Source organism: Globicephala melas, chromosome 4 (assembly GCF_963455315.2).
Source record: "Globicephala melas chromosome 4, mGloMel1.2, whole genome shotgun sequence".
In the NCBI taxonomy this organism is placed as follows: domain Eukaryota; kingdom Metazoa; phylum Chordata; class Mammalia; order Artiodactyla; family Delphinidae; genus Globicephala; species Globicephala melas.
Genome location: NC_083317.1, coordinates 103,241,367 through 103,253,221, shown reverse-complemented (window position 1 = coordinate 103,253,221; position 11,855 = coordinate 103,241,367).

Sequence of the window (11,855 nt, the reverse complement as noted above, 5' to 3'; positions counted from 1 at the left end):
GTTGTTCCCTAACCAACTGAAATAAAATCTCTTCTGGATGAATTGCTAAGATGATTGCGGTGGTAAAATATCTGTAAAATGCAAAAATCCATTGTTTCATTTATCTAAAACTGTCCTGTAAGACTTACATGTTGACATTCCCTTGGTTTTGACAAAAGAAATACTGAAATACAATGGTGGAAAGATGGTCTTTTCAACGAATGGTTCTGGGCCTATTGGATAGCCATCTGGACAAAAAAAATGAATCTTAGCTTCTACCTCACACCATAAAGAAAAATCAATTCCAAGTGGATTGCAGATCTAAATGAGAAAGGTAAAACAGCAAAGCTTCTAGAAGAAAACACAGGCACCTCAGGGACAGCAAATATTTCTCAAACTGGACATGAACAGCACTAACGACAAAGGAAAAGGTTGATAGGTTGTACTAACTGAAAATTAAGTACTTCTCTACATAGGGCTTCCCTGGTGGTGCAGTGGTAAGAATCTGCCTGCCAAGGCAGGGGACATGGGTTCAAGCCCTGGTCCAGGAAGATCCCACATGCTGCGGAGCAACGAAGCCCATGTGCCACAACTACTGGGCCTGTGCTCTAGAGCCCCTGAGCCACAACTACTGAGCCCACGTGCCACAACTACTGAAGTCCATGTGCCTAGAGCCCGTGCTCCGCAACAAGAGAAGCCACCGCAATGAGAAGCCCGCGCACCACAACAAAGAGTAGCTCCTGCTCGCCGCAACTAGAGAAAGCCCGTGCGCAGCAACAAAGACCCAATGCAGCCAAAAATAAATAAATCAAATAAATAAATTTAAAAAAGAACTTCTCTACATAAAAAACACCACTAGAAGACATTTGCAATACATATAGTCAATAAAGGACTTTTATCAAGAATACGTAAAGAAGGGACTTCCCTGGTGGCGCAGTGGTTAAGACTCCGCGCTCCCAATGCAGGGGGCCCGGGTTCGATCCCTGGTCAGGGAACTAGATCCCACATGCATGCCGCAACTAAGAGTTCGCATACTGCAACTAAGGAGCCCACACGCTGCAACTAAGGAGGCTGCCTGCTGCAACTAAGACCCGGTGCAACCAAATAAATAAATATTAAAAAAAAAGAATACGTAAAGAATTCCTACAAATCAATAAGAAAATGAACACAGTAGAAAAATGACCAAAAGACTTAATAGGGACTTTATAAAAAAACACATTCTATTGATTGATAAACTTATGAAAATGTGTTCAACTTTCTTAGTCATCAGGGAAAGAAAACTTAAATCACAGTGTGACAGCACTATAACTAACGGTATCCTGGTAAATATTAGACAATTGGCTTTCCAGAGGGTCAAAAAAGTGTGTATGTATCACAAATTGACAAATAATAATAAAATATACAACATAATATATACTCTTCATTGTAAATTCCATATAGCCAACAGAATGCTTCTGTTGATTTTTGATGAACTTCTGTATCCTTATCTACAGTTGTAATTCAACCATGCTTCGATAATTTTTTTAGCTATTCACAAGATAGCAACTACAAACATGACACTTTTAAGTTTAATCTGCATTATTAACGTTTCCCCCATCCCTATCTTAAGTCTGTATAAATCATCAGAACAATAAATCAAGCTCTGATTAGTAGCACTTCCCAGTTTCCATAGTGTAAATACTCCACTGTGGCCAATTTCAAACTACCTAGAGGATATCGCTGAAGAGATGCATATAGTATTATGCACTATATAGTATTTCCACCATACAGATACAATTACTGTAAATAACCTTAAAAGCATAGATGATAGTCAAATGTAGTAAAATAATTAAGAGGTGGTGAATTTTGAATACTTATTATTTTTGTTTTAATATAACATTTATATTTATGTAAGTTAATTTTTTAAATAATGGTTGTGTTTAATAACGAGCTCTCAAAATTACTACAAATTTAACCTTTGGCCCCTGAGAGCCGATCTAAGCCAACTCCAACAAAGGTGAACATAAGGTAGGTTCACCTTTGCACTTACCAGAATGAAAAGATAGCCAATACCACATGAGGCCCTATGACCTGACAATTCCTAGATATATCCTCAACAGAAATGAACACATATGTTCACCAAAGACATGTACAAGAATGTTCACAGCAGTACTATTCATTGTACCCCTGAACAAAAAGCAACCCCAAAGGCCATCAACAGTAGTGCAGATAAGCAAATCATACTATATTCAATGAGAATGAACAGACTATTGTTACATGTGCCAGCATGGATGAATTTCATAAATGTAATGTTGAGTGAAATAAGCCAGACCCAAAGGTATACATGCTGTTTGTTTCCATTTATATAAAGTTCAAAACAGACAAAAGTAGTCTACAGTGTCAAATCAGGAGAGTGGCTACCTCTTGGGGTCAGGGCACAGGGAGACAACTGGGGTTCTGGTTATGTTCTTTTTCTCAGCTGGCACTGTTTCCACAGGTGTGTCCGGTTTGTGAAAATTCATTAAACTGTACAGCTTAAGATCTGTGTGATTTTCTGTGGATGTTGCATTTCAGAGTTTAAAACATTTTTTAAAACCCACTCCCTAGATTTAAAAAAGTAAAACTGACTTAACTGAAAATTCCAAGGTAAAATTAACTTGGCTAATTTAATTATCCATAACTAAAGGAGTAGGGGAGTAGAAACCAGAAGGTTAAGTCATGGAGTCCCATTGTCTCACCATGAGACCCTGTGAAAGGATTTTTATTCCTTTTGTGACTCAACCTTTTCTACTACAAAACAGCAGTGAATTACAAAACCCAGAAAATTACTGAAAGACAGAGATTACCAAATCTCTATACTAATCTTAAAAATAGTTAAACTCTCCCTGGTGGCGCAGTGGTTGAGAGTCCGCCTGCCAATGCAGGGGACACGGGTTCGTGCCCCGGTCAGGGAGGATCCCACATGCCGTGGAGCGGCTGGGCCTGTGAGCCATGGCCGCTGAGCCTGCGCGTCCGGAGCCTGTGCTTCGCAACGGGAGAAGTCACAACAGTGAGAGGCCCGCGTACCGCAAAAAAAAATTACATACAAAAAGACATTACACTCTGTTGCTGCATAAAGACCCTCCTTCTAGAAGTTTTACTGCTATAGCACATTTCACATTTCATAAATTTTCATGTCTGTTTTGCCCTAGACTTTCCTTTCTATGTGAGTTACTTAGCGGAACTTAGTTTAAGAATATGTGATATGTCTAAAAGAGTAATGGATGTGATAGAAAGAGATCCTTTCTTGAAGGTTCGTTCCTGTGAGCCTTACATTTTGTTCAAGGATAAGAACCATCACTAGAGCATCAGTTTCACCATAAATCTACCCATCTCCTTTGAAAAGAGTCTATAATCAGCAAAGATCTTAGAATTATTCTAGACATTTAGCTCTGCACACACACCGACTTGACAAATGTGAATAATAGGCTCAGACTGACTGGACAACCAGAAGACGACAACATTTGGGTAAATCAAACAAGGTTTACGTATTTAAAGGTGCAGCATGAAGTCAGAACAGGTAGGCCGTGCAGTAGAGAGATCAGCTCTCATTTCCTATTAATGGACAGAAGTCCTTTTACTTGAGGACCCCTCAAAGGGGCCACACCAGCAGATACACAGTTGGGGGTGCTAAGTTTGAGCAAATGAGGCTCACATCAGACCTTGCAAAGATCAGCTGCCTCCTTCAGACCTAGTCTTGCATACATGGTGCTAAAGCAGTCCAAGATGTGGTCTTGGTCTTGCCTGGGTACACACTGTAGACAACTGCACCCTGGCCAGGTGTACTGCATCTATCAGGGAGTCATAGTACACACCCCAGGTTTGCAGGAGTACATAGGGCTCCACTGGGCTGGATATAATCCTGAATTCCATGCCATGGAGCTAGAGTAAGGATCTGTCACCCATATGGCCCTGGGAGTCATGCTAATGTACCCTTGGACCAGTTTTAGGATCTAATCTACAAGTCCAGACTTATGTTGACAAGGAATCATGAGATTGAAGAAGGAAAAAAAGACTGCAAAATATATGCCCCAACCATAGACAGTCCAATTATGGAGTCACTAAGCATTGTAAGACAACTTTTCTACGTCATAATGTTTTACATGTGTTTTTATTTTGCTTATTTGTTTTTGCCTTCTAAACCTATGCATTGAGACATGAGAAGGTTTCTATCTAACCATCCTTCATCATCTGGGGGCATCCTTTCAACAGGTGAAACACCCTTTTGCTTTGGATGGTGTCGTTCCTTTCAACTCAGTTTTGAATGATAGGATGCCAAATTGCAGCGTCGCAATGAAATCCCTGCAATTTGGGCTTAATCCATGACATTTTCATTAGGGAAGAATTACTAGATGTTACATGTCTCTGCCTAAAGCTTAATATACCTTAACTGCTCCTTCATGCTGAAACCCTTACTCACCCTGGATCATTCTGCTGAGGCAGAGAGCTGATTTAGATCAGGAGCCAGGCTCAAACCCTGGCTTTACCACCTACTAGGCTTGTGATCTTCAGTAAGTCCCATAGACCTCGAGCTTTGCTTTCCTCATCAGTGAAGTGGGATTTAATCTACCTCATGAGTTTGTAGCGACAGTTCAGAGAATGTTTGTAACCTTGCCTTGAATGGTGCTTGACAGTCTGTGCTCAATAAATATAAATTGAGTCTAAATCTGACAGTTCAGTATTTGAAATATCTCACGTGTAAAAATTCTTTATTGTCTATAATTTTTACTGACATGCATGGGTTTTACTGAAAAGTCTCTAAATTTCAGCAATAAAATAATTGCTAGGATTTTAGAGGATGAGTTTGTTGAGCTCTGAACAGACATTAAAGTGCTTGCAGCTAAAAGCATTTCCTTGTATGTGAACTTAAGGCTTGCGACTACATGCCAAGCAACTCACGAATCAATATCATATTCTGGGCCACCACTTACCCTCTTGGAAGCTTTTTCAGAAAATTAGTAAGTGTAACCAAGAATTTGTTGAACTCAAGTAAATTTTCACTGAGCTGTTTGATTGCTCAGTCTTTTAGACGGATTAAAGGTTATTAGAGAGGGGCCGAGGTTGACAGTGCTGCTGATGGGCCAGGAAGCAATAAGCCTGTACAGTAATGAAGAGAAGGAAAATCATGCCATACAGGGATTAAGATTTTAATTGGTTTCTCAAGGCACTTGCAGACTCTATTCAGGAGCTAATTCTGAATTTTAAAAGAATATTGAAGGAGTGCAATCATGACCATTTAGGGCTTTCTGTTTTACATTTATAAATATTAATTGAATACATCACCACTGTCTAAAAATAGCCCAATAAACATTTACCAAGAACATCTGGCTATTAGACTTCTTAAAGCATCCAGCTATGTTAATTTCGGCAATGAATGTGCAAATTGCTAAGCTTGTTTAGGGATTCTAAACTTGGAAGGGGCAAAGGTTGGGGCATAGGAGGTAGTTCTTTGAAAATTAGCAAGAAAGGGACTGGACTGTAGTGGTCAGTGGCTCAAACTCTGACTCAGCCTCTAGTTACTGCCCCATCTCCTTCATCTGCCCACACGATCTAGGTTCTGCTGATTACAGCTGCCAGCTCTGAACTTCTGAGTTAATGATGCAAAGAATCAGGACTGCAGGAAGCCTTATGGTAGCCACACAGAGTTCCTAGGGAAGCAGGGACTGAGGTTCTAGCAGCAGTAGCTGTGTCTGCAGGGCAGGCTGCAGTGTGTATCCTGTGGGAGTGATGTCTGTGTGGTTTTGACTGGATGAGTTGTGTGATTTTGAGTGGTGTTCCTTGCTGCATGACTCTGAGTCTTGTCTTCCTCCTTCCTTTGGATTCTGAAGCCTACCAAGAGCATGTCACAAATTCCTTTCGGCTAACTAAGCCACAGTCAGTTTCTCATGCTTGTATTTAAGAATATTATAGGATAAAGCAATTCATTCAATTTTTTAAAAGCCAATGTTAGACATTGTCAAAAATTCCCATGCATTGGATTTGCTGTAGTACACCACTTTGAGTCCTCCCTTCTAAATTATAAGCTCCTGGGAATTCCTGGGTGGCCCCGTGGTTTGGACTCCGCTCTGTCACTGCCATGGCCCGGGTTCAATCCCTGGTCAGGGAACTAAGATCCCACAAGCCACATGGTATGGCTAAATAAATAAATTGTAAGCTTCTTCATAAATAAAGTGGGAGAAGAGAAAATATGAAGAGAATTCATACAAGTTGGGTTTCTTCATTTTTCCCCTCATTATCAAAGTAATACATCATCCTATCTTTTTAAAACAGTATTTTTAACAGAGTAATAATTATAAAGTAATTCTTTAACAAACTTATAGGATCAAAGAAAATGCAAAGGTCAGGGGGAAAATGGCTGGGTCATAGGGCACATCTAGTTTGCCTGAGTCCTTGACACACCATGCTGACAGGAAAATGCATATTCCGTAATGTTTAGAACAATGGGGTAGCCTGGTGAGAAAGACAAAGGAGGCTTTTCTCTTTCCTTCTTTTAACACATGCCAATTAGTAAATGTTGTTTACTTTGGGCAAAACATTGTGCTAGCAATCTGAAGAAACTCAAAGAAGTATGAATCACCTGACTGCCCTTCAAGGAAACTCATTCATTCACTCATTCATTCATTCATTCATCTTTCAAATGTTTATTAGACTCTCCTATATTAGACCTGATGGATATAAAGGCCTACAAGGTATAGTCCTTTTCTATTGAGGCTTATGGTTAATAGGTATAAACATCCACATGACTAGAGACCTGTGTGGCCTTGTGACATACAGGCACCTATTAGACATATATATATATATATTTTTTAGCTTATTTATTTTTGGTTAACATTTTAAGCATGTACAACCAATTACCATAACTTGTGTTTTTTTGAAATTGATATTCATTGCATATCTTGAGTTTACAGATTTAAGCAGTATATAATCAGAAAAGTTATAAATAAACTCGGATTATACAGGCAAAGGTATGTTCCCAAAGGTGACACGTACAAGTACATTATTAAAAGCAGGCATCTAAAATTGTGACCGAGCTCTTTTTAAAATGCATAAATGTAAAATTACACTTTTTTTTATTTTGCGGTATGCGGGCCTCTCACTGTTGTGGCCTCTCCCGTTGCGGAGCACAGGCTCCGGACGCACAGGCTCAGCGGCCATGGCTCACGGGCCCAGCCGCTCCGCGGCATGTGGGATCTTCCTGGACCAGGGCACGAACCCGTGTCCCCTGCATCGGCAGGCGGACTCTCAACCACTGCACCACCAGGGAAGCCCACAGCTGCATTTTAATTGTCAATCTAGTGTTAAGCTAGTTCTGAAAAAGGTAATGCAACCGAAAGACTTCCAAACTCCAAATTAAAAATCTGCTAGGCCCAGATTAAATTATGGAATGCTGCAGATGAAAAATAAAGATACAATTGGATTACTGAATGGAATGAAAAATTGCTGACATTTCTCTGAACCTTGGAACTACTAAATTTCATTTCGTTAAATATTTCCATTATTTTTTCTTAGTGGTGTGAGTTATCTCAAATAGCTTACAAAATTATTCTCTACAAAGCACTTTTGTTTGCTGCTGTTCAGAAAGAACAAAAACTGTTCTGCGTTAACTTAACAATATATGTATATTTGTTACAAGATTTTATCATGATGGATAACTAATAGTTTTTCCATTAAGACAAAACAGTAAAATATTTTTGTTCCATTAGCACTGCATCTTAAAAATGTTAACATTAAATACAAAGAACCATTATCTTATTTGGCTATTAGATATTGAGTTGGAAAAACCTACAGTTCTGTGTTTCTCCTTTACTCTCACACTACTGCCACACTCATAACACTTCGGACACTTCCGGTCACCAAATGTTTGCATTTTTTTGCCCCACGCCAAGCAATTCTCCAGGAAGCCAGCTGGGTTTATGATTTAATTGAATTCTGGCACTGTCTACCTGGAGATAGAGTCAGATTCCACAGGTTAAGGGGTTCAATCCCACAAAACTGCTCCCGTCCCACTTCAGATGTCAGTTTCAAGTACTAGGTCCCTAGGTTACCGACGTCTATCTGACTTGGCTACAAATAGGAGGTTCTCACAGCTCCCTCTTTGGGTATTATTAATTTGCAAAAGTGGCTCACAGAACTCAAGGAAACACGTTTACCAGTTTATTAAAGCTATAATAGAGGATATAGGTGAACAGCCAGATGAAGATACATAGGGTGAAACCTGGGAGGGTCCTGAGCACAGGAGCTTCCGTCCCCATGAAGTGGGGTGTGTCAACCTCCGGTATGGTATGTGGATGTTCACCCACCTGGAAGCTTTGTGAACCCCTAACTATTGGAATTTTATGGAGGCTTCCTCACATAGGGATGGTCAATTATTAACTCCATTTCCAGTCCCTCTCCCCTCTCTGGAGGATGGGTGGTGAGGCTGAAAATTCCAAAATTCTAATCATGGCTTGGTCTTTCAGATGACCACCCTTCATGCAGAAGCCAGCCAGAAGCCTACCCAGAGTCTCCTGAATGGAATGAAAGATGCTTCTAGTGCTCTTACCACTTAGGAATTTACAAGGGTTTTAGAAGCCCTGGGTCAGGGATTGGAGATGAAGACCAAATGTATATTTCTTATTATAAATCACAATATCACAGATATATTTCAAATCTCTTACTAGAGAGAGGGCCTATGAAGAAAATGCAGAATTTCTTGAGGTTTAAAGGTTGAAGAACCCCCAAAGGCAAAATCCAATCAAGTGGTTTAGCAGCCTAGGAGGAGGTTAAACCATTTAAATATCTTAAGACCTGAGTCAGAATGGGCTTCTTCTCTTTCTAGGTATTGTACTGATGACAAATTGAAATTATAGTGGAGTGATCACAGTTCAGGTATACAAAAATGGGGTTGGGCGGCCATGGAGGTTCTGGTCTCAGACATGTCCCTGAACCACTGAGAACTGAACATTCTTTGAACTGTACCAGATCCAAGGACACAACCAGCTGTATTCAGAACAATACCTACCAAGTGCAACTTTATGTCCTCAAGGTCTCCCCTTATAACTATGAAACCATTTCAGACCCCAACCATTCCTTACCTAACAATCACCCTTACTTCTTGCCAGCTCCAATTATAATTCTTGATAAACAACTCATGCAATTAACTGTTACCTTGTGGGTTTTGCCTTTATAAGCCTCTCCCATTTTGTAGACTGGTAGAACACAATTCAAGTGCTTCTTGGATCTGTGTCTCATGGGATACAGTCCTAAGAAACCCCAAATGAACACCTGCTTATTTCAATCAGGTCTCCATTTCATAGGATTGTTGTGAAAATTAAACAGTGAGTGTCAGGTGTCTGGCTTATAGGAGGTAACTTAAACACTTACTCATTTTTCTTTTCTCTAGGAGCTTAAGATCTAGTTGGGATGATAAGCTGTAAACCCCTGAAGAGGTAAAGAAAAATCCAAGATTTAAGCCACAATTCACATGCAGTGAGGTGGCTGGAGAAGATGGTTTTTAATGTCATGTCCAGCTCTAAACATCGATTATTCTATGACAGCTGTAACAGAAGTGTCATGGGGCAGTGCATGATGAATTGGCAGTTGGGAGGTGCAGAGAGTAAGTGCTATGAGGTCAAAGAAGGGAGCAACTGCCTTGGACTGGGATGGTTTAGGAAGACTATTAAAAAATTCTGAGCTGTCTGAGCTAGAACAAAAGTCCAATTCAATTAGGAGAGTGACTGGCAAGGGTCTGTTTATAATACAAATTTAGCCCAAGCTGAGGAGAATAAGAAACATAAAATATTGTAGAGAAAGAAGAAAGGAAAAGGCAGTATCAGCAATTTGGTTTCTGAAACACACAGAGAATATAAAGCAGCTATCCTGTTTTTCATCCTTATAATAGTCTTATAATAGGTGAAGTGTATCAGCCCTGATGAGAATCTCCTGAGTAAGGAATCTGTTAGAAGTGTGTTTGGTTACAAATAATGGAAAACCTGGCCAATGGTGGCTTACACAAATAAAATGTTTTGTTTTTTTTTATCCTTCAAGAGAAAGAACTCCAGGGTTGGTGCCACCACATAATAACACAGCCAAGACACAGGCTCTTTCTAGCTCTCTTCTGCCTCACCATACTCTGCTTGATAGCATTTGCCCTTATTGCTCTTTGCCTTATGGACAGGAGAGGGCTGCTGTGCCTCCAGGCATCACATTTGCGTTCCAGACAAGAGGCAGACAAAAGGGCAAAGGAGCAAAGAGTGAGGGCAAAATGGCTTCCATTGAGTCTGTGCCTTTTTATTAAGATAGCTAAAGTTTTCTGGAAGATTGCCCAATAGATTTCTCCTTGTAACCTGCTGGCCAAAACTGTGTCTTGTGGTTGCTCCTAGTGGTAAAGAGACTGGGGAGAAGGGGAATATGGTTGGGGTTAAGTCAGCCAACTGACGATGAAGAAAAAAGTGTTGAAGCATTGTGAAAAAAATTACTACAAATTCAATTTTCTTAGTAGTTATCAGGTTATTCAAACTATATACTTCATTTTATGTGAGTTGTGGTAGTTTGTGCTTTTTTTCATAGTATTCCCTTATCAATATCCAACTATTTCCCAGATGTCTAACTCTTCAAGATATTCAGAAACATTGTATATGTCATCGATTTTTAGTTTCTTGTAGAGATCTCTCTCAGAGCCATCTGATTGCTCCAATCCAGATGAAGCTCCCTTTGTGTAGCATATAACTATCCCCTTGGGATTTTGCTTAACTTTTCTCATGTTTCCTGAGTCCTGTATCTTCCTTTTTCTTGGTTTACATCTGTCAGGAACTTCCTCAGAAGGGTGAAACTAGGAATATCTTTATTCAATCCTCACACTTTATTGACAGTTTGGTCTAGGATAGAATTCAAGGTTGGAAATAATTCTTCTTCAAAGTTTTCAAAGTATATCTTCATTACCTTCTTGTTTCTGTTGTTGCTGTTGAGAAGTCTGAAGGTATTCTGATCTTGATCCTCTGTATGTGACCTGTTTTTTTCTACTTAGAAACTTCAAGGTGATGTTTTCATCACTAGTGTTCTAAGCCTCATGACAATGATCTCTGGTGTGTACCAATTTTTTCCATTTTGATGAGAATACGGTGGATTCTTTCAATCTGTACATTCTTGTCCTTACGTTCTGCAAAAATATTTCTTGTATTATTTCTTCAATAATAATTTTTATAATAATTTGGGAAGTTTATTAGGAGGTCATGGTTCAACTAACTGTAAAGTATCCTAAAGTAAATCCTAAATCCTAAAGTAAATCAGCTACCAGACATTTTAGAAAGTGCTTTTTTCTGACATCCAAATTTGGTTACATACACTCCCTGTACATCCTTGGCAACTCCCCTGAAACTCAACTTCAGATGTTATAAAATGCCGACATAGGCAAAGTAAGTTTATTTCTAGATAGTTTTGGCAGGAAAATTCTCCCCATCACCTCCAGACAAGTACAGTTTTGTGTATCTTCCCCATTCTTGCTACAGGAGTGAAATAAAAAACAGAGCACCAAGTATCTTTGAGATCATCTGAGAGGAAGAGGTGAGCAGGCTTTTAGACCAATGAGACACTGACATGGTAGCAAGTACTGAAAAGAAGGATCAGAGCAAAAATGTCAGTTTCATATCCCCCAATTCTTAGTTCATTGGGACCCAGCGCATATAAAGTTTTATTTTTAAAATTTTTATTGGAGTATAGTTGATTTACAGTGTTGTGTTACTTTCTGCTGTACAGCAAAGTGAATCAGTTATACATATGCATATATCAACTCTTATTTAGATTCTTTTCCATATAGGTCATTATAGAGTACTGAACTGTACTGTGCTATACAGTAGTCCTTATTAGTTATCTATTTTATA